This window comes from Cebus imitator, unplaced genomic scaffold (genome assembly GCF_001604975.1).
Source record: "Cebus imitator isolate Cc_AM_T3 unplaced genomic scaffold, Cebus_imitator-1.0 Scaffold457, whole genome shotgun sequence".
In the NCBI taxonomy this organism is placed as follows: domain Eukaryota; kingdom Metazoa; phylum Chordata; class Mammalia; order Primates; family Cebidae; genus Cebus; species Cebus imitator.
In genome coordinates, this window is record NW_016107772.1 from 1,106,053 (window position 1) to 1,129,753 (window position 23,701).

General features: G+C 43.0%; 1 protein-coding gene across 3 annotated transcripts in view; it reads right to left on the reverse strand.

The window, feature by feature from the left end:
- The window catches only part of EEFSEC (eukaryotic elongation factor, selenocysteine-tRNA specific), a 258,554-nt gene that overhangs the window by 186,263 nt on the left and 48,590 nt on the right, over positions 1-23,701 (reverse strand). Inside the window, exon 1 of one of the 3 annotated variants that reach the window (XM_037732597.1) lies at positions 16,711-16,735. The exons of the other annotated variants lie outside the window; for them this stretch is intronic. The gene's annotated coding sequence lies outside the window, so the exon portion shown is untranslated. Of the gene's footprint in view, positions 1-16,710; positions 16,736-23,701 lie in introns of those variants that run through there. 3 annotated transcript variants of the gene reach the window in all.

Consider the following 23,701-nt stretch of genomic DNA (forward strand, 5'->3'; position numbering starts at 1 on the left):
AAACTCAGGTGTGGCCCAAGGGTCTACCATGAGTATCAGAGACACTGTTATCACTCTGGAAATTCCAAGGTTTTTAGAAGCTCCAGGAACCCAGGACAAAGACCAGATAAATTCTTTATTATATAATAATAATAAAGCTAAAAAACGTTCACATATTCCTGTCTCTTCCTTCCCTTACAAAATATAAGACCCTACCCATAAATCAAGCCATCTGATTTCTGTAATCTTCTCTAAAGAATAATCGTAAAAGCAAACAAATGTCCAACAAGTTGTGGTTAAAATGGGTAATATTGTACAGAGTGTATACATTCATCAAGAGTAGACTGATAACATATAGTACAGCAGGGCAATAACATACTACAGAGCCATTAAATATGTTTTCAGAGAAAATTTAATTATGGTATAGAAGGCTCACATGGTTCAAAACTTTGCTTAAATAAGGATCTAAAATTTTATACCCAGTAGAATCGCTACTAGGAAAAAAAAATGCCAAAATATTCAGTTAACCTGAGTAACAGGTTAAAAGATTATTATTATTTCTTTCCTATAATTTGCTCTATTTTCTAGATTTTCAACATATATGAGTACTTTTACAGTAAAAAAAATACTTAAGGCTGGGCACAGTGGCTTGTGCCTGCAATCCCAGCCCTTTGGGAGGCCAAGGCAGGCAGATCACTTGAGGTCAGGAGTTCAAAACCAGGCTGGCCAACACAGCAAAAGCCCATTTCTACTATAATACAAAAATTAGCTGGGTATGGTGGTATGCACCTGTAGTCCCAGCAACTAGAGAGGCTGGAACATGAGAATCTCTTGAACCCAGGAGGCGGAGGTTGCAGTGAGCTGAGATTGTGCCACTGCACTCCAGCCTGGGTGACACAGTGAGACTCTGTCTCAAAAAAAAAAAAGAAAAAAGAAACAAAAAAGAAAAAACTTTGAAAAAACACACAAAGAATAAAACTACCTACCCTAACTTCCATGAAGCATTGAGATAATTAATCTGAAAGCACATGGAGATGACTACCTTTTTAATACTTAGAATTTATTTATATATTTATTTATTTGAGATGGAGTCTTGCTCTGTGGCCCAGGGTAGAGTGCAATAGCGCAGTCTAGGCTCACTGCAACCTCCATGTCCCAGGTTCAAGCGATTCTCCTGCCTCAGCCTCCCGAGTAGCTGGGACAACAGGCACGTGCCACCACACCTGGCTAATTTTTGTATTTTTAGTAGAGATGGGGTTTCACCATGTTGGCCAGGCTGGTCTCAAACCCCTAACATCGTGATCCACCCACGTTGGCCACCCAAAGTGCTAGGATTACAGGTGTGAGCCACCATGCCCAGCTAATACTTATAATTTCTCTTTGGTTCATTTTCAAATTTATCTACTCTTTTTTTCATAATGTCCTAATCTTGCTATAATTTCTATTCCTTTATTTACATTTCAAATATTCTTATTTTAAATACTCTTTCAGATTGTTTTACGGTTTTTAGTTTCTAGGATCTGAGTTTTCCCACTTAAGAATCTATAGATTCTCTTTCTCATCGTGGTAATTTTCCCTGTATGCCTTGTAATTTTGTCTGTAAACTCATCCTCAGCAAGAGTTGTTTTCTGTGGGAGCTTGCACATGTGTGCAACTGTAAGGTGCCCCTATAGGGAGATCAGGGGCTACAGCAGCCCAGGGTTGTAAGGTATCACCGGTTTCTATGTTAATTTCTTGGCTCAGGATTTCCATTAGCACCAGTGATGCAGATATGAGCCCTGCATCTGGATCCATGCAAAATCAGGAATTCTGTCCTCTCTTGGGTGAGGGAAACTCTTTCTCAGCTTACCTCGCAAGGCAAGCAATTTAATCTCCACCAGTTGGACAGAACTTCTTAGTCTTTTTCTTAATTTATCAGATGACTCTCACATCTCTAGTCTGAATACCCCCGTGAACCCCATTCATATTCCCTGCTGAGAATCTGACCTCCTTTTCAAGTCTAGCTTTTGAAGATGCTCCTTTCTTGCTTCTCAACTGAGCTGCATATTTCTCTTTCTCTTAGTGCTTCCTCACTTTATCCAGCAGGGAATGCTGGATATTCTATGTGTTGGGACACAAGGTTTCCAGCAGCAGCATGGCCCACACCATGTTATCTGGAAGTCTGAAAGAACATGGTAAATTGCAAGGTGCAAGTGTGGCACACCTGTGATGATGCTGAGGTTCTCCTGTGAGGGACATGTACCATCATATTATTTTCAGCACTCAAAACACTGATGGAAACCAAATGTACTGAGAGTAACTAGAAGTCATTTTGGTGTACAGCAAACTCTAAACACAGTTGTGTTGTAGACTCCACAGTTGTGTTGTGGACTCCACAGTTGTGTTGTACTCCACATCAGAAAGACTTGGACTTGAACCCTAGCACTGCCAGCTGTGCCATCTGGGGCTACTCATCTGTCCCATTGCCCAGCCACAGGAATAGCATGACAACTGGCAGCAATGCATATAAAGCACTGCAAAGGAAACACAGGCTTGAAGCCAGGTCTGCTGCAGGATGCTCCCGGGAGGTTGGCCTTTCTTTGCCTGATGTGATAGCACACATTCAGGGAGAGGCTGGCATCATTCTGTACTGGTTCCCTCTAGCCAGCACAGAGTCAGGGCCTAAGAACAGTGAGTTAGAAGTGGGGAGCAGAAGGGCATAACATCTCTATGGGGTTGGCACACGGAGCTTCTTGCATGTGGAGTAATCCTCAGACTGCATGGCGGGTAACACCCATAGCCATACCTCACCAGGGAATGTGGGGAAGCTGGCCAGCCACATCTCTGAGAGTATATTGTGTTGTCTCCTGTTTCCCGTGACTGTCTCTTGAAAGCCCCATCTTTTGACAGTAAAGACACTTTATGGTCTCTACATCTGCTGGGGCTTTGGTATCAGTGATGGCACTGTCCACAATGAACAGCCACATAAACACCATGACAGAGCATGCAATAATGGGAGTCATTGAGATTATTCCCAGTTCCACCTCTAGAGAAGCAATGTGTCCAATTCATTTAACTCCAAAGAGATTTCCTGAAAGGAACTCAGGCACCTTTGCCTGGGAGCACAGACTCTGGAGCCAGAATGACAGGGTTCAAGTCTCTGCTCCACCACTTATAAAGCTAATGACTTTGTTAAGTTACTCACTCTCTCTGTCCTTAAGTTCCCTCATCTCCAGGAGCTGTAATCCTACAACTAGGACTTGATTTGTAGTCCTACCACACAGAGTTGTGGTCAGAAATACCTGTTACTATATTAAAGTGCAGAGAACAGAGCTGCCACCACAAGTGCAAAGTAAAAGTTTGACATTTTTATTACTGTTGCTCATTCTTTCTGCTCATACATATTTAGGAGCAATGCTGTATTCCTTGGACACAGCTGTAAGTATAAAAGGGATAATTTTTTCACTAATGACTTCAGACAGTAGGGTAGCACTGGGTCCCAGGGACACACTAGAAGGGCACTCTTTCAAGATTCATTTAACCAAGAGATTTTTTTTCCTAGTGTCTATTACATGCCAAGCACTATTCCAGAGAATGCAGCCATTTAACAAAACAATTAAGGTCCCTGTCCTCATGGAGTTTACATTCTAGTGTGAGATACGGATGATGAATAAACATTTTCTACAGCTTTTACAGAGAGATAAAAGCTGCACAGAAAATAAAACAGGATTATAAGATAAAATGGTGGGACGTGATGAGGATATTATTCCAAAAAGGGTAGTCAAGAAGGTCCCCTTCAAAGATAAAAGTGATGGGGAAACAGCAAGAAGAAGGCCCAAGTGAGGAGGCAGGGCAACAGGAGTGGGCTGGGTCACCAGGAGCCTTGAAGGCTGTAGTATGGAGTCTGGATTGTATTTTACTGGTAACAGAAAATACAAGGTCAAGCACAATGGCAGTTTTTCAAGTCGGGGAGTGATATAACCTGATGGATGTTTTAAAAGGTCACTCTGTGCTGTGTGGACAATGTGTATTAAAGGCCAGAATGACAACAGGAAGGCCAGAGGGAAGTTGCTGCCATCACTCTAGTGGGAGAGGAGGTGGCTGGGACCAGGATAGCACTAGGGAGGTACGACTCCGTGCCAAAGTACACTGCCTGAATGAGTCTGCTAGGCCACAGAGGGAGGCAAAGGCTGAGCTGAGGCATCTAGCACAGAACATCCACGCCTCTGCTCAGGCCTCGGCACAGCCTCCTCTCGTGGTCTCTTCCAAGGTCCATCTCCCCACTGCACTGTGGGCTTCCTGACAGCAGGCACTGGATTTTACGTACAGAGCACAGTGTTCCCTGTGTTTTCAAAGTTATGAGGGCATGCCTAACTGAAGGAGGACATGGGAAAGAGAATTCTCATGTTCCTTAGCAGGAAGTCTACAGATAATGTCTAACGCCTAACAAAAAGTAGCACAATAAACATGTTGTAAAGATTATATAAAAATAATAAGCTAAGAGTTGCAAATGGTTGCCTTTAGGGCAGGGGAGGCTCTGTTCTTCCTCACTTGCTTGTCCAGTTTCTTTACTAGCCCATCAGCTCTGGGAGGGCTGAGTCCCTGGTCCTGACGCACGCAGCACACATTCAGTAAGTGCCAAAACAATGAACGAGCAAACCAACAGCCAGTCCACAATCACTTCTTCAAACCCCAAACCCAAGCCTCCGGAAACATCCCAAAGGAATGCCTCAATGAACACACCTAAAGCAAGAATTAAACACAAATCAAGACAGTTGAACAGCTTGAGTAGTCCACTCTAAGACATGGAACCTATGCTTGGCCCAGAAAGCTAGCCGCATCTGTTTGCTTAAAGCAACTAAAACAAAACTTGTTTTAAGTTACAGCTGGTGTCTGGCCACTCTATCAAGCACTTAAGATACAGAGCTGATTATTTTTCTGGCATCAACGAAGAAAGAAAGGCTGAAAGTACGGTGTCCTGTTACCAGCTGTTTCCGGAGTAGTTCTTACAGTCTATGTCTGTGTTGGGGCCAGAGCCAACTGAAGAGGCCTATACATGGAGCTTGTTGTGGTTTGTCTCTTTTTTCTTTCATTTTTCCCCTATTCACTTCACTTCCTTGAATCACAAAGAGTACAACTCTTTGGAGAGCACATCTGTGTACTCTCACTGCTATTTAAAAAGCCTATTTAAGGAGACATGAAAAACCAAGAAAAGAAACATGTATCCACTGTGGTCTCTTGGTCTTTACCCATTTACTTGGATCTAGATTCCAATACACACTCTCCACTGACCTGCTGTGTGGCCTTGAGCAAACCACTTAACCCCCTGAGCCTGTTTCCTCTTCTATAGAGCTAGGATGATGAAATGTACCTGAGGGAGTTGTGCAGCCAACTGGAAAAATGTTTGCATAGTTCCAGGCACAAACCCTGAAATATAGAAGGTGTTCCCTAATTAATATTTGACTCTTTCTCACGACTCACACCTCCCCACTCCCCAGGATGCTGAGGTTTGCCCTGAGGACTGTCCCCAGGACAATAATCACAGCAAGTATGGAAAAGAAGACCACAGCCAAGACAAGTTATGTACATGGACACTGGGGGACCACGGGAGCTGGTGCTATGCCCCAGGTGCTCATGTATTTCTTTAATTCAAACATGTCAAATTAATTCAAACATGTTCAGGCAGTCCCTGGGGAAGGTGGCAGGCCCAGAGGGTCTAGGCCTAGGGGCCTGAGAGCCAGACCAAAGCCAAGGTGCATGTGTACACATTAAAGGGTCAAGGCTCCTTAAGCCCTTCTGCTGCGAGGGTGAAGGAGGCAGGATCCTCTTTCCTGTCTTTGGTTCTGCTGTGGTAGTCTAGGGTAGATGGACTGGACACCACTACTACCCAACCCCACTTACCCTGGGATGTCCTGGGATGTCCACCAGTGAGCACATGGCGGACCCTTGGGTAACACTGAATCAGGGCTTTATGGCAGCCCCCTGCAGGCTAGGTGTCCCTCCCCACCACTACCACCACAGACCTTACCTCTATCCCACAGCGAGGGATGGGATTACATTACTCTCTGTCCTATCTCGCCCTGTTGCTGTAAGGATCAACGAGTACACACAGAAGGCCCTTAGAATGGTGACTGGTACAAAGCAAAAGCTATCAGCTGTCATCACTAGCATCTATAGAGGTGGGACTAAGGGTAACTTTTATTTTCTTCTTTCTATGTTATTTTCCAAAATTGGGATAAGAAAATTTACTTCATGATAAATATAAATACTAATAAAAAAATTATTATCTACTATAATACTAACGTATGAATACTTTGACTACATATGTATGTGTCCAGCCCAGGCAGCCAGAGCCTCCATCTACGAGGTCAGGCACCTGAAAAGTTTTCAGGATCACTGCCAAAGCCAGGGAACAAAGGCTGCCCCTGCCTGCACCCCTTCCCAAAGTATTCGGACCTACCCATAGTCCACTGCCCTCAAGCAGTCACAACTATAGGGACCACATAGGGCTCTGTCCCGAGAGTGCTCTAGTCAGCAACTGACCAATGTCCTGTGACCTCTATGAGCTGGGCCAGCAGGGCTCCCCTGAGGCTCTTGCAAGCAATTCACTGGCAAACAGGGCCAGTGAGCTAGGCACTGAGGCTAAGGGTATGACAGAGACCCCATGTATGGACAGCCATCAGAGGCCAGTACAGGCATGAGTGGGCTAGTCAAAGGACAGAGGGGCAGGTGGGTGGGCAGGTACCCTGGCTGAGGCAGGTAGAAGGCCTAGCAGGGACATCACTGTGGCTGTCTGGTATGGACAACCACCTGCTCCAAACTGGGCTTAGCATGCCCAGCCCAGGCACAGCTCTGCTGCTCCCAACAAATCCTTTAACTAGAGCCACCTTGAGCTAGTTTCTGCTTCCTACAACCAATCAGCCGAAACTGCAGCTCCAGATCTGCAGACTGGTTAATGGACATGAAGCCACCCCAGTGGAAACTGAGCTTGGTGACTGGCCAAGCTTTGATGTTCCTCCATCCCACAACTGGCCCGAGTCTCAGACTTGTTTATTTTTCCTGTATAACTTTTGCAGTGTTTCAACTAAATGGGACAGTTTTTATCAACAGTTTCCCAAGCAAGAAAAATAGCAGAATACTTGATTTGAAATGAAGACTGGTAGATCTGCTGGGCTGCATGATGTATGAGAAATGTTCCTCCTCTGAGAGATTTGGAAACCCATGCAGGAGCTATGCATCCCCTGTTGTTATGGAGACCTAGCACTCTACTGGTACAGGGTCTCTCTTTTCCTTTAGGATCACCTCTCTCCTCTTCTCAGTCCCTAATGTTTAGGCAGTAGGAACTCTAGTCCCAGCTCCGGGATAGGTGTAGGACCTAGAGCTAGCCACTCAGTCTCTCCTGTGCTTTTTGCTGGAACTCCTAGGAAAGATATCTCTTTCTGTGAGCGGGACAAAGTTGGCAGAAAGAAAGCAGAATGAATGGCAGCTCTGAAATCTCAAAGGAGCAATGTGGCCTAGGTAATAAGCCAGCATGAGGGAAGCAACCTGGAAAATGGGGCCGTGTCCTGACAACATCATTTCAGGCCCTGGATCCAGCTGTGTTTAAAGCTAGTCCTCACAAACTTCCTGGTTGTAAGAATCACTTTAGGTGGATTTTTGTCCTTTACAACCACAGATTATAGACTAATACATTGTATTAGCCCATGCTTTCACAATGCAGCTCAACTTGAGCATCATTATTTTAATAATTGTATAGCATGTTCCATGCTAGTGAACTGACTACTCACATGCATCATCTGATCCATCAACGCTGTCCAAGGTGTACTATGAGTGCCCTTACTTCACAGACAGCGTCCTATGAAGTAGTTAACTTTTGTCATCACCGTCAAACTCATCATCATTTTATCCAAAGTCACACAGATACTAGGGAGTAGAGCCAGGATCCAACCCAAGTCCTCTGAATTCAAACCCATGTTCCTTCCCCCAGAGAAGGCCATGCTGCCTCTGTGTGCTCAGTCTCATCCTAAGTGCAGACAGAGAGACACAAAAGGACTTCACCCTCTAACATCTGAGTGCTGGTAATCACCTTCAAATAAGACATATGTCCATGAACCAATTAGGGTTGCTGAAAGCCATAACAGAATTGAGATTCCAAATGTGTGGTCCAGGTACTGTTAACATGGCAGAAAGGCGAGGAGGTGAGGGGACTACACTTCAGGGCTGGATGTTGGTGTATAATCTCACCAACATTATTACAACCACAGTAATGAAACACTACATCTTCTTATTCAACTTCTCACTAGCCACCTCAACTTTCCCACATCCATCTTCAACAGAGGTTTCTGATATTATATGATTTTGCTGTTACCTCCTCCTCCCCAGGAAAAGCATTCCCTGGTAACAGTGCACACAGATCGCATCCATAAGTGCCACCCACCACCTTCTTCAAAGAGCCTTCCTTATAGTTTTCAGGTGGCACAGAGCAAGATAATTTCCAGTTTCCTCCTGGAAATGAAGAAAGCCCAGGTAATTCTATAATTCTATCATACATCATGAATATTATAGTGTTAACTGATGGCCTCTGGGCCTGTACTAGGTCATTTTCTATTGAATATATATCTTAACTGGTGGCCACAAATGGTTACTCAATGATTTCTGCTTCATTGATTGAGACAAAAATTTCAATTTAGCCATTGCATTTTATATAACTGAGAAAACTGAGTTTTTTGATCTCATATCATATTTTCTAACCAAGTTACATTAAATTAGTATGTGTCACTGAATGATTTTTCTTAGGTCAAAAATTTTTCTTATGAAATTATAATATGAAATTAAAGATATGTTCCAGAAATGAAAAGTCAGCAAGGACTTCAAAAGGACTTAAAGGAAAGTCCCATAGCACAATGGTTCTCAAATGTTCATCATTCCTGGGCCACCATTACAAAATTAGCTGAAAGAACAGAATAGTGAATGTGGCACAGCCCTGGACTTGCTGCTGCCAGCTGTTAGCAGTGTGCCACATTTGTGTGTGCATTCCTGTATGTTCTCCTTCTCTTTCCATATACATACATATATATATATATATATATATGAATATATATACTGCTGATATGTATAAAGGATTCCCAAACCATTTTAAAGCAGGTTACAGACACAATGACACTTGAGTCCTTACCATTAGTATTCTAAGAATTAGGACATTCTCCTATCCAAGAAATTTAATACTGACTTATACCATAATATTACTTAATCTATTGCCTATACTCAAATTTCCCCCAGTTGTCCCCATTATGTCTTTTAGAGGTGTTCTTTATGTCTTCCAGATTTGGTGTCTTTGGTTTCCTTTCATCTAGAAGCATCACCTACCCTTTACTCAGCTAAGGTTGGGGCAGGGGGTTAGTTCTTTTGTGACTCTGACATTCTTGGAGAGTCTTGCCTAGTTTATTACTTACTTAATATTTTTCTTTAAATCGACTTTTTAAAAATAGTAAAACTATGAAACCGAAAAGAAAGCAATAACTTGCATAAAAAGTACAGATTTCATGTACTAGGTATTTGACTTTTTTTTCTAACGTACATTAAAATAAGTATGTGACTTTAAAACTTAATGTGCCTGTCTGCTGGTCCTTCCCCACATGGCCTTGTGCTCCCTGTTAGACATGACCTCAGCCCTGCCAGGTACTACCCAGCCTCACCTGAATTCCCCACCAGCAGGGAGCTCAGCACCCCCAAGGGCCCTGGCACTGTGTGGGGCAGCTCCTGGGCTACAGAGCCCCTTTTTCCTCCGGATGGTTCAGGATCTACCTGCCTGTAACCTCTAACATGTCTTGAATAGCACTGGGCCAGGTGTCTGAAGTGTCACATTCTTCATATATAGATGAGAAAACAGGTTCATAGAGATTAAGCAGCTTGCCCACACCCTCCAAATCAGCTAGACTGCATTTTCTACTATGCCAACTGCATGCCAAGCACCTTCCTCCTGTCATAGCTAAGGCTCCCCAGACCCTTCACCTGGTATCACCAACCAGGGGTTATCACCAACCCCATGTTCCAGGTGAGGAGTCTAAGATCAGGAAGACAAGTGGTTTGCCCAGGCCACACGGCCTGTAAGTAATGCAGCAGCTGCCACAACCCCGGTCTCAAACCTAGCGTGCTTGTTCTCTCTTCCACTCACCCTAGCCAAGGCTTCCCTTGGGAGAAATACCACCCACTAGGCAATGCAGAAGATGTGGTGGGCAGCCAACCCCCACTCAGGGTCAACAAGAATTTGTCAGATTTGCTATTAAAACATGAGACCTTCACCGGGTGTGGTGGCTCACGCCTGTAATCCTAGCACTTTGGGAGCCCAAGGCAAGTGGATCATGAGATCAGGATATCAAGACCATGCTGGCTAACATGGTGAAGCCCCATCTCTACTAAAAATACAAAAATTAGCCAGATGTGGTGGCATGTACCTGTAGTCCCAGCTACTCAGGAGGCTGAGGCAGAATAACTTGAACCCAAGAGGCGGAGGTCGCAGTGAGCCAAGATCACGCCACTGCACTCCAGCCTGGCGACAGAGCAAATCTCTGTCTAAACAAACAAACAAACAAACAAACAAAAACAAAACAAAATAAAACATGAGACCAAGGATGCAAGCTGGGCTGCAGACCTGTGCTAGAGGAGGACTGCTGCTGCCCGGGGTATGGTTCTCATGCTCCCAGGAAGGCAGAGCCCTGGAAGGAGCTGGCTGATATGGCTGCGCCAGCCAGCCCATCACTGCCTGGGGAGGCTGGTAGTCACCTTGAATTCTCAACACTCCTCCTATTTATTCTTGCTTCATTTCATCATGTTGGCTTTGGCGCACTGTTCAAGCCCATAGAGACTATTTGAATTTTGACTCTGCTATCTCAAAGAGGTTAGAAACTATACCTCCAAGCATGCTTTTACTCTTCTTGAAAGCCATTTTTAAAAACATTCAACAGAAGGCCAAAGCAAAAGCCCTGTTTCTAAACCAGATCTTCCCCATGTTGACATAGGGCTTTTAACCAATGCTCTTAGGATGTGAGCTTTAAATCCTTCTCCTTGGTGGCCCTCACTCCATTACTTTACACACTCAATATCAGGAAGAGGCACCAGCAGCTTTTCTGAGATGAAGATCAAGAGCAGGGCTCTGAGTCCAACAAGAGCCCTCTGGGGCCCTTCTAGCCCAGAGCACTTCTGTGAACAAGAGTCCCGGAGGCTCACAGGCCAGCAGAAGCATGGCGGCTGGTTTCTAAGAAGCAACATGAAGTTTACTCTGGTACTGAAGGCAGTGGTGGGAACACCTCTGATGGAGGAAGTGTCAGTCCCTGTCCAGATATGAGCTGGGGCAGCTCCCCAGGCTCCCAGGGGCAACTGCAGCTTCCAGGAATCATAGACATTTGCAAACTCCCATTCCACGCCAACATTCTCTGAGTATTAAGAAGTATATGTATTTCTTGCCAGATGCAGTGGCCTGTAATCCTAGCACTTTGGAAGGCCAAGGCGGGCGAATTGCCTGAGCTCAGGAGTTCGAGACCACCATGGGCAACATGGTGAAACCTCATCTTTACCAAAAATACAAAAATTAGCTGGGTGTGGTGGCACACACCTGTAGTCTCAGCTACTTCGAAGGCTGAGGCATAAGAATCACTTGAACGCTGGGGGTGGTGGCTCACAACTGTAATCCTAGCAATTTGGGAGACTGAGGCAGGTGGATCACGAGGTCAGGAGATTGAGACTATCCTGGCTAACACAGTGAAACACTGTCACTAGTAAAAATACAAAAAACTAGCTGGGTGTGGTGGCATGCTCCTGTAGTCCCAGCTACTTGGGAAGCTGAGGGAGGAGAATCACCTGAACCTGGGAGGGCAGAGGCTGCAGTGAGCCAAGACAGCACCACTGCATTCCAGCTTGGTGACAGAGCGAGACTCCCATCTTAAAAAAAAAAAAATCACAGGAACCCAGGTGGCAGAGGTTGCAGTGAGCCAAGATCACACCACAGCACTCTAGCTTGAGCAGCAGAGCAAGACTCTGTCTCCAAAAAAAAAGTACATGTATTTCTCCTTTTGGTCAGTCTAAATTTTTACATGTTGTATTATCAAGTAATAGAATGTTATCTCTAGATACCTCATATTAATAACAGCCTTCCCAGAGGCTGGTAGAGCGACTCACACCTGTAGTCCCAGCCACTCAGGAGGCTGAGTTGGGAGGATCCCTTGAACCCAGGATTTCAAGGCTTCAAGGAGCTGTGATCATGCCATTGCACTCCAGCCTGGACAACAGAGCAAGACCCTGTCTCTAAAATAATAAAATAACAATAATAATAATAACCTTCCTACATTTCTATAGAGGTGAGAGGAGGTTAACATACAACAACTAAGGGCAATGGCACCCATATTGTAAGCATATCCTATACCTTGGGCTAAGGCAGCTCTCTGTGATCTCTCATCCTCCCAATTACTCTCCAAAATGGATACTATTAACCCTGTTTTGCAAATGACAACACAGAGACTTAAGGGTGTGCCACAGTCTAGGTTTAAATAGCCAATAAGTGACAGAGGATGTCTGACCACCAAGCTCTGGCTTTCCCACTACTCCTTTCAAGGCCATTTGCAGTTGGTGAAGTCAGTCTAACAGACTGGCAGGACACTTTGATTTCTGCTGCCCAGAAAGCAGACAGAAATGGGCAGGAAAGGATGCCAGTGATGCACAGCTGGCCTGATGCCTGAGCCTCTGAACCCTGAGCCCCTCTCCAGAAAACAAAAGGTCAGCAATCAGCAGCATTTTCTATACCAAAATTCCCACCAAAGACAAGAATGCCCAATGTCATGACACATATGAATCAAGGCCTCTTTCACTCCAGAGGAAATACGTAGGAATCAGCTGAATCTGAGGGTGGCTTTCTCCAAAAAATTCTGATATGTCATTGGAAAGCTAGAAGGAACTTAAACATTGCTGATTCTGGGCTCTGCTCTGTGCCACAGCTATCCCAGGCATTCTATCTACCAGTAACCTTCCCAATCATCCTTAAGGTTGGGGTTTACAATTTTTCACCATCCAAAGAGGAAACCAAGGTCCTAGATGTGAAGGGTGGAGCCATGGGTTATGCCCAGATTTACCTGGCTCTAAATTCAGTTCTCTTTCCGCCACCAGATTTGGAGTTACATACACATATTCCCCTATTCCCCTGGACACCTCCACACCGACTTCCTGCAGAAGCCTCAAATCAGCATGCCTCTCTGCCAACTACCAACCTCAGTTCGAGCCACTATGACCTCTCCAGGAGAACAAGCCAAGTCATTTCTTGGACCTTCTGTTTGTCCCTCAGTTCTGCCATTCTCTCTGCTAAATAATGAAATGGGCCGGCGCGGTGGCTCAAGCCTGTAATCCCAGCACTTTGGGAGGCCGAGGCGGGTGGATCACGAGGTCAAGAGATCGAGACCATCCTGGTCAACATGGTGAAACCCCGTCTCTACTAAAAAAATACAAAAAATTAGCTGGGCATGGTGGCACGTGCCTGTAATCCCAGCTACTAAGGAGGCTGAGGCAGGAGAATTGCCTGAACCCGGGAGGTGGAGGTTGCGGTGAGCCGAGATCGTGCCATTGCACTCCAGCCTGGTAACAAGAGTGAAACTCTGTCTCAAAAAAAAAAAAAATAATAATAATGAAACGGTCTCTCCTGCCATTCTATGGCTATAGCCCCAAAGCCCAGACCTCTGCATTTCTCCCCTGGGCTTCTTTCTTTCTTTAACAATAGACTTCCTGCCTCCAGTCTTACCCATTCTGAACCACCATCCATAAAAGTATACAAACTGGTTTTCTAAAGCAAAGAAAAGTGCTCCTGCTTACAAGCTTTCAGTGGTTCCCCACTGCCTAGAGCAAAGTTTCCCAAAGTGAAAGATGTTTTGGTGGCACACAGATCAGGCATTATATTGCAAAAAAAGTATTAACATTTTGGTTCTCTGTCCATCTCTTTGATTGAATGATGAGAAAGTCTCAATTGGAGGCATAATCTACTTTGACCTCTCTAAAATGCCCAAATCTCCCTTTATAACAAAAGCAAATCATAGCTCAAATTCATAGCCTATAGCAAGAATTTGACAACTGTTTGGTTTTCAGTGTGTGTGTGTGCGCGCGCGCGCATGTATATATGTGTGCTTGTGTATATATGTGTGTTTGTTCTACTTTTGGAAAGGCCATTGGTTTTCTACTTGCCTTAGTGATGTAAAATTTCCTTATGATTATTTACAATTTAAAAACTGGATTATAAAAATATATTAAGTCAGAATATATATGGCATTGAGCCTTAAGAGAGATTTGAAGATGGTTCTAAAATGACTGTAGTTTGAGTAAGACTGGCCCCTACCCTTACCTAGCACCCAGAACAGTTCTCTCAGAAGCTGGCCCATACCCTCCAAGTTCCCCACATCTCTTCACTGTCTTCCCCTCCTACACTCCACCTCTACTCGGACACACAAACCCACCATTTCCTGAATTCGCCATGGTCTTTCAAAACTTCACGCCTCTGCAGGTGCTGTCTACCTTGCCTAAACCAGGTCTCCAAGAAAAGTCTGAACTAGTACAAATACCATATCTCACTCTTTAAGATTTGCAATACACAGAAGTGTATTAAAGATGAAAGGCTCTGAGAAGTTCTTTAAGCAGTGGGAGCAATTGCTGAACTGAGTTTAACCAGCACCTCTCAACTAACGGGTTCTCTTCTTTCCCCACATTAACACACCATGGAACATGTTCTACAAGGTATGCTTTGGGAAACACTGGCCTAGAATGTTGTACTTTCCCCCACCTGATCAATTCTACTCTGAACTTATCCTTCAAGAACTCACTCATTTCTTTGAGAAGTCTTTCCTGCCTCCCCACATAGATTCAGTTGTTCTCTCTCATATATGCGCCTATAAGACTGTGAGGTCCAAAGGTATGGTTTAACTCATGGGAATTCAAAGGTGAGCATTCAGTGAGAAGCAGCACAGGGTACTTTTCCCCATAACTCCATTTAATAAGCTGATGTGCCAAAGTGATCCCTGAATTGTCACAGTTCTTACAGGCCCCTCCCAATGTGACCATCTCATTGGGTGAGTTGTGATTCTAATGTCTGAAAGATAGATTTTTCATAAAATGTAGCTCCTAAACATACACAAACTGCTTCAGCTAGGCCCCACCACGGACATAGCAATCCACCCACTGCCAGAGGAAACACTGGCCCCATGTGGAGCTCACTGGGGAGCAAGGCATTCATCTTCAATACAGCCTCTTTCCAAGGAATTTTCAAGGTCAATTCAGGCAATAGATTGCCTTGGGCACTAACACTATACCTGAACATTCTTCAGGTTGAAGGTGTGACTCCCTCCAGCACTCACTAGATTGAGTTTGTCTACAGTTTCAAGTCTCTGTCTCTCTAGACTATGAGCTCCATAAAAGCAGAACAATTTGGTCATTTTTCCTGAGCCTAACTTACAGTCATCATCCAATATCTATGACATCATAGACAGAGGGAAGGGAGAAAAGGAAGTTTAGGTCAATAGAAGTCAAGTAACTTTGGTATCTATTAGAGAGAAATCTGCAACAAAAAACTTTTAGTGTGCTAACAGGACCAAAGAGGCTTCCCGTCCAATCATCCACCACTTAGAGGCGGAGGCCAGCCTGTGGGGGAAACTCGAGGCAGCCCCACACTATGTGGGCTTCTCCATTTGAAATCACTTCCTTATTTGGATTGGGCCAAAATCCAACTTCCTGTAGTTTCCACATGGGTACTGATCCAAACTCTTGGGACAGAAAATTTTCCAAGAATGGAGACAAGAAATCTGTCATTTACCAAAAGAGAAAAAGAACCAGGCAAGTAGGCAACCTTCCCAGGCGATTCTGATGCTACCAACAGCCCAGCACCCCTGTCAGAACCAAAATCCAGGGGTGTCACAGACAATAAACCCTGAAGTCGGACCAGAAGTTTATTTGGCAGCCAGATGAATGTCAAAACTTTCTCTAGCACCTTTCAGAAATACTCAGGGGTCCATGGTTATTAACAGAGATCTTCTCATCTAGAATTTTACTGAGCTGTCTACCCATTATCAGTCCTGGATTAGTAAACACCAAATAGAAATTCTGAACAGCAAAGAATAAAAGCTTTGTCAGATAGCACCCTGTGTTCCTGCTTTGAATGACAACATGGAACAAAAACATTAAGTCAAAAGAAAGGCCCAGTTTACGTTATCCTTATCTTGCTTAAGTATATGTGTGTGTGTGTGTGTGTGTGTGTGTGTGTGTGTGTGCGCGCGCGCGCGCACGCGCAAGTGTGCAAGCAATGTGTCTGTGGGAGGGGGAAGGCTGAAGGATACCATGAGATTTTAACCCAATTTTGCAGATCCCAAAATTGGATCCTTACCTTAGTGACCCAACGGTCCAAGCCTCCCTGGCAATTTATAATCGAGAAGGGTTAAAAAACAAACAAAGTGGCTCCTCTTCATAGTTCACAGTTAACATAACCTCCCAGGGGAGCCACAAGACAGGCAACACGCTTCAGAGACCTGCTCCCACCGAGCCAAGGGAAACTGAAGCCAGACAACTGAAAGCAAGGAGTGAGGGAGACGGAGGGAAGAAAATGGAGGGAAGGGGGAGGGACGGAGAGAGTTGGAGTGAGGAGGAGAGAAAAGAAAGAAGAAAAATAGAGGGAGAGAGAGAGGGGCAGGAAGGGAGGGCCGGCCATCTTTAAATACTGTTTTATAAGACTCTTACTCAGATAGAGCTAGGTTAGATGGTTCAGAATTAAGTAAGAAGCCCTGAATTACAGCAACAGAAGTACTCTTCTTCATTCTGATATCCAAAGATGCAATTTTCTTGAACTAGAGCTCTTAAGGGGCCCCCTCGCCTGCAGGCAGAAGTGCTGCACAGGCCAGTCTGGGTCTGGAGAGCCAAGCATGTATTTGGTGCAGACTTCTGGCTGTCCATCCACTGCTCTTCCCACAACCACAGCTGCTCCTTTCTACAGCTGGGCTTATTCTGTCTCTGGGACAGCCGTGAGAAGTCTGCAGCAGAAGTAAAGTCCCCACTGAGCTCCGCACCATCTGTGTCTCAGTGTCCTCATCTGTTAGAGAGAAGCCCACCTACCTTACAGGTCACTATGAGGATTGAAATAATATGTTGAGCAACCAATGTTAATAAGCAAACACTAAAGGTGATTATTATATCTACCCTCTTTCTCTCATATTGAAAGATTTTCACCTCTTCGCACAGATTCATGGTCACTAAGAGAAATTACTGCCAGCAGCCGTGTTTTATACAGCTGTTTATATGTCCTACTCTCATCATCTTTCCTTCAGGTAGGTCCAGTTTTCAAAACAGATTTGTGTTCTGTGCTCACGCAGACAGAAGTGACCAGCTTGCTCCAAGCCAAGTTAATCCCACAGCAGAGATGGAACCTTTCCCAATACTCTTTCCTCTAATGCCTGGATTCAAGTTCAAAATGTGCCTGATAAAGACAAGGATAATTTGGGGAGGTTAATGATTGGTCAAATGCCTCCAAGCAAGCCAAGCACAAGGAGGAGCTCCTGCTTCCTGCCTCCTCCTGGAGGCCTAGGGGAATTCTGTCACAGGGTTGTTTACAAATATTACCAGATTTTACTGAGGGCCAATGGATCTAAGCTCTCTGGACAGTTTCCTCCCAGAAAGGTGTTCACACAAGCAAACAGGCTAGTCTGGGTCTGGAGAGCTCATACAATCCCTCTCCACACACTACCATCATTCAAGTTCCACGTTCCTTAGAAGAACATAGGATATAAAATTAAATACCAGCATGATTTGTGGACTGCATTTATCCCCTACATCTTAGCAGAGATTCTGAAATCAACATTACATTGCATTGTAAAATACTTAAAGAGTCATTATTTTAACTTGAAAAAGGAGGACACAGACATGTTCCAAATGGGTTGCTGCACTTAGGACACCCCACTCCCAAAATGCTGTACTGTCAATAATTCTTTACAAGAATAGTTTTTTAAAGGCATAAAATAGTGATGTACTAAAGAATTCCTTAGCAGGCCAGGGCCTCCCAAAGTTATCTAGCCCATCTCTCAGCTCCAGGAAAGCCCTCCCTTTCAGACAACTATCCCAGTCATGCAAAGCAAGCCAGATCTGTGGGATGAGGATTCAAGATAAATTGGGTCAAAGAATAAGCCTCTGGAAAAGCAAGAGTTTTCATAAAAATGGAAGCCTACACTCAGCCTGCTCAGACATTAGTAAATGTGGGAGAGGCTGAAGGCAACTTAATGGTCTAATAAAATGTTTACACGGGCGAAGGATTCTTACAGACAAACTTTGCCTGAGATCAGCAGACCATCTGCTGGGGTCTGGAGACCCTATTATTAGGCAGATTTCACTAAGATGCCATTAACTATGGGAGGGAACACATCCTCAGCCTCATGGCCCAGGGACTCCTCCCCAAGGGCACCCCCGCCAGCAGGAGTCCAGCCCTGCTCTTTCCCTCGCTAGGCTCAGCTTGGAACCCTTTTTCCCTCCCTCCATCTCTGCACTGCTCAGAGGCAGTTAAAAGGGGGCTTCTGTGTCTGTCTCCCAGTATACTGGGCAGGGGTCTTACCAGACACATCTGAGTCCCTGAGCTCTGCACAAGGCCTACCTGGCCCAGAGGAGGGGTCCAACAATCTTCAGGTGACCAGATGAGTGAGCATACAAATGAACAAATCAATAAATGATTAAGCAAAGGGACAATTGAATGAAGGAAGGGTGCCTATCCCTCATTTTAATTAATTTTAACTAGTTTCTTCAACTAACACTTTTTGAGCACCAAGCTTATATCAGGTCACACAGAATTAGTAAACAGTGAATCCAATCTTCCTTATAACCTACAACTTTACAACTTCAAGTTGAACAACTCTTCTAGGGAAGCCTGTCATGCAGCAGACAAAAGAAACTAATGCGGGAAGTGTAACAACTGGGCTCCTTTCTTTTCCATTATCATCCAGGTAAATAAGTCTTTTATAATCAAGTTTTGATCCATTCTGTCACTTGACCAGGCAAAAATGGCTGAGTGGGTCCCACTGAAGCACCAACTTGGGAGGGTCTCACTGAAGCACCAACTGCTCAGCACACTTACCATGTCCTGGGGAAGGTGGCACCCCAGGAAGGGGCCGACACACATCCTACTTCTGTCCTGGCACTGTGCAAACTGGATTTGAATGTGGAGATGCTCCCAGGGAAGGAGTGGCTGGCAGCAGCGTATTTGTTAACAAGAGATATTGATTCTCAAGAGCAACTCTAGGGAGGCCACCTGAACACAGAGTGATCAACACAGACACTGTGATCAACAGCAAAACTCTGAAAGAACCCTCCCTCAGACACAAGAAGAGGTAGGGAAATATCCAATCTTAGAGCAAGCTAAAACAAGCAAGGAAATTCTACCAAAAATTAAGAAATAAATGTCATAATTAAAGCAATACAAATATTAGTAACCATAGCAATAATAACAGTTAATATTTATTGAGAGTTGACTATGCAACAGGCTTTGTTTTAGGCACTTTACATACTAATTCATTAACCCTCACGACTGTCATTAAGTGCATACAATATTATTATCCTTATTTTACAGATAAGAAGCTGAGGTAAAAAGGGGTAGTCACCAGCTCAAGATCCCAAAACAAGCAAGTGATGGAGCCAGGAGTCAAGTAGCATGGTGCTAGAATCTGTGCTCTTAACACTTCCATTGCACGACACTGTCCAGAATCTTCTATATTCTTTCCTTATAAAAGTTAACCACCGTTTACAAAGGACTTGTTCCTTTGGAATACATCGCTTAATATTGGAATATTGAGGTCACTGAGAAAATACGACTCACTTCACAGAGCTGCTTTGCAGCCCACTTAGAGAACTATCTCTCTAATACAACACTCCTACAAATAACACTGGTGTTTCATTTACATTTGGTAACCATGTTTCCTGCTAAAAATTCCTGGGATTATTGATGTATTCCAAAACCAGGTTTCCTACCTAATGGAGTGCCAAGCTTGACATTCAACTGGCCAAGTATAACAGTGGCTCAATTATTAAATCAATAAGATAGGTGGTATCAATTAACAGATTATCCTGGAAACTTCTGTTACAACTTCATCCTTTAAGCTCACATTCACTCCAAAATGTAGATATCCTCATGTTGCATGATACAAAAAGGTAGATACCGCCTGGGAAAAGTCCACCAGCTTTGAGGGCTAGCAGACCTGGCTCCAGCCTTGTTTCTGCCCCTACTCATGTCACCTGCAGCAGATGATTTATTTCCTACAGGCCTCCATCTCCTCAATGCTCTTGACTCACACCTAACACATGCAGGGGACCTAGTCCAGTGCCCACTCACAAGGGAGGTGGCTGATCATGCTGGCTGACCTTTGCCTTCCTTATTCCTGGATTTATGTCCATTCCCTTCCTATGCCATTGCCAACACTCAGCATCTTCCTCGGCCCAGGTGGAAACAATGACATTACTTTAAAGAAATAGCCTATCACTATTTAAGATTATGAATTAGGACATACCTGAAGGGAAATGTGAATGGCATGGCCTTTGCCATAATATAAGCATCACTAAATGGCTAAAAATCAAATCACGTCCTCCAGCAAATTTCATTAGAAAGTCAGCAATGAAACAAAGACCTTGCCATCTCTGCTGTTTCACAAATTGTCTCAAATTTCCTACATTTTGGCAAAACCATTAATTTATACTATCTACAATCTGTACCCTACCAACTGTCTGATCCGTGGGCCAAATAATCCACTCCTAGAAAGTAAAAATCTACATGAACACATTAAAACCATGTTAAAAAACATATCGGGTGAGACTGAGGCAAGTTTAGAGGGAAATTTATAGCTTTTTATGTTTAATATTAAAAAAAATCAGTCGGTATAATTCATCACACTAACAGAATGAAGACGAAAAACTATATAATCATTTCAGTGGATGCAGAAAAAGCACTTGACAAAATTTAACAACCACTCCTGATAAAACACTCACCACACTAGAAACAGAAGGAATTTCCCCAACACAGTAAAGGATGTGTATGAATATTCCACAGCTAACACCATACTTACTAGAGAAATATGAAATTATTTGTCCCCATGATCAGAACGAGGAAAGGATGTCCACTCTCACCATTTCTACTCAACATTTTACTGGAAGTTGTAGCCAGTGTAATAAATCAAGAAAAAGAACATAAAGGTTAGAAAAAGGTATAAAAAGTAGAAAGAAGGAAGTAAAACTATCTGTATTCATAGGTGACATGATTATTTATGTAGGAAATCCTACATTCATTTATGTAGGAAATTCATGTAGGAAATCCTAAGGAGTCTATAAAACAACCACTAGGACTAATAAGAAAGTTTAGCAAGGTTGCAAGATACAAGATGAATACACATAAACTAATTATGTTAATATATTAGCAACACATTTTAAAATATCATTTATGATAGCATCAAAATACATAAAAGACTTAGAAGTAAATTTACGCAAATATGTACAAGACCTCTATACTACAAACTTAAAAAGACATACATAAGTAAAGAGATATGCTAAGTTTATAGATTGGAAAATACAATATTGTTAAGAGTCAGTTCTCCCTGAATTGAGCTAAAGTTTCAATGCACTCCCAATCATAATCCCAGAATTCTTTTTTTTTTGTAGAAATTGAAAAGCTGCCTCTAAAATTTATACGGAAATAAAAAGGACCAAGAATATTCAAAGCAATATTGAAAAAGAACAAACCTGGAGGACTTACATTTCTTGACTTCGAAACTTACTATATAAAACTACTGACAAAGACAGTGTGATGTTGGTGTAAAGACAGACAAACAAATCAAAGTATAATAGAGTCCAGAAAAAGACCTACACTTATTTGGTTTACGTGATTTTTAACAAAGGCAACAAAACAATCCAAAGGTCTTTTCAAGAAATGATGAACTGGAACAAATGAATAACTATATGAAAAAAAATCAACTTTGACCCCCATCTCACACCACATACGAAAATTAATTCAAGATAGATTATAGGCCTAAATGCAAACACTAATGTTATAAAGCTTTTCAGAAGGAAACAGTGAAATGTTTTCATAACTTGGTGATAAGCAAAGGTTACTTAGAACATAGAAAGAAACAACTATACAGAAAAAAGTGACAAATTAGACTTCATCAAAACTTTTGCTTATTAAAAAGACTCCATTAAGAAAACAAATAGACAAGCCACAAATTGTCAGAAGGTATTCACAATACATATATCTGACAAAGGACTGATAAACAGGTTAAAGAACTCCTATAACTCAATAACAAAATAATTTTTAAAATCTAATAAAAAGTAGGCAAAATATTTGAAAGCTGCTTCACAAAAGACTTACAGATAGACAATAAACACATTACAAAGCATTCAGTGTTATTAGTCATCAGGGAAATGCAAAATAAAACCACAAGTAGATATCACCCACCAGACTTGAAAGCTGAAAACTAGAATATCAAATATTGCCAAGGATATGGAGCAACAGGAACTCTTCTTCACTGCTGGAGGAAGTATAAAATGGTACAACCACTTCAGGAAAAGCCCTGATAGTGTCTTACAAAGCTAAACATACATCTACCCTATAATCCACCAATTCCACTCCTAGGAAAAGAGAAATGAAAACACATGTCTACAAAAAGACAGTTACAAGAACGTTCATAGAAGCTTTATTCATAAGAGCACAAAACTGGAAACAACCCAGATGTCTATCAATATGAGAAAGAATAAATAAATTGTGGAATATTCATAACACAGATTAGCATTAAAAAGGAAAAAACTACAGATACAAGCAACAACATGGATGAATCTCACAGTAAGTGAAAGAAGCTTTACACAAACAGTACATGCTGTATGATCCCACTTACATGAAGTCCTAGAACAAGAAAAACTAATCTATGGTAGAAAAAAATCCTAAGAGTGAATATCTCTGGGGGACTGGGGGCTGGGGAAGGCACATAGAGGAACTTTCTGGAACAGTGGTTCCCAAACTTGTCTGCACATTAGTATCATCTGGAGATCCTTGAAAAGCTCCCACAGCACAAGTCCAAAGCTTGACGCGCAGCATCCAGGCTACTTAGATCATCTTGGGTGGGATGCAGGCCTCAATCTTTATAGAAGCTTCCCAGATGATTCCAATATGCAGACAGCTTTAAGACATTGATCTGGGTTGACAGTAATAATCTATATCGTGGTAGAATTTGTGTTACACAGGCACAGGAGTTTGTCAAAATTCAAAGAACCACAGGACTGAGATTTGTGTGCTTTGTTGAGCACACATTTTATATACAATAAAACCTCAAAAGAAAAAAGATTCTTTACAAACATAAATTTTATCTGAGGTACTTAGCAGGACACTGATATCTGCGACTTACTCTGACTTGCATCCTGTACATCTACTCATCCCCTAGTACCCTGGCAGGAAAGCAGGTGTAGAGCAATTAGATAGAGCATGGTGTTGCCCGAGGTATAGGACATACCCTGACAGATTTTAGGTGACATGCACTTTTTTTATTGTGGTATTTAGGTATTTATTTTAATATGCACTGGAAGAAAATGGAATTAGTATTTTAAACTCATTATTTCAAGGCTAATATTACTTAGGTTAAATAAAAGAAATTAGTCTGTTTAAAAATAATAATAAAGCTGGTGCATAGATAAGATGAAAATGGCAAAGGTGAGGACTGTG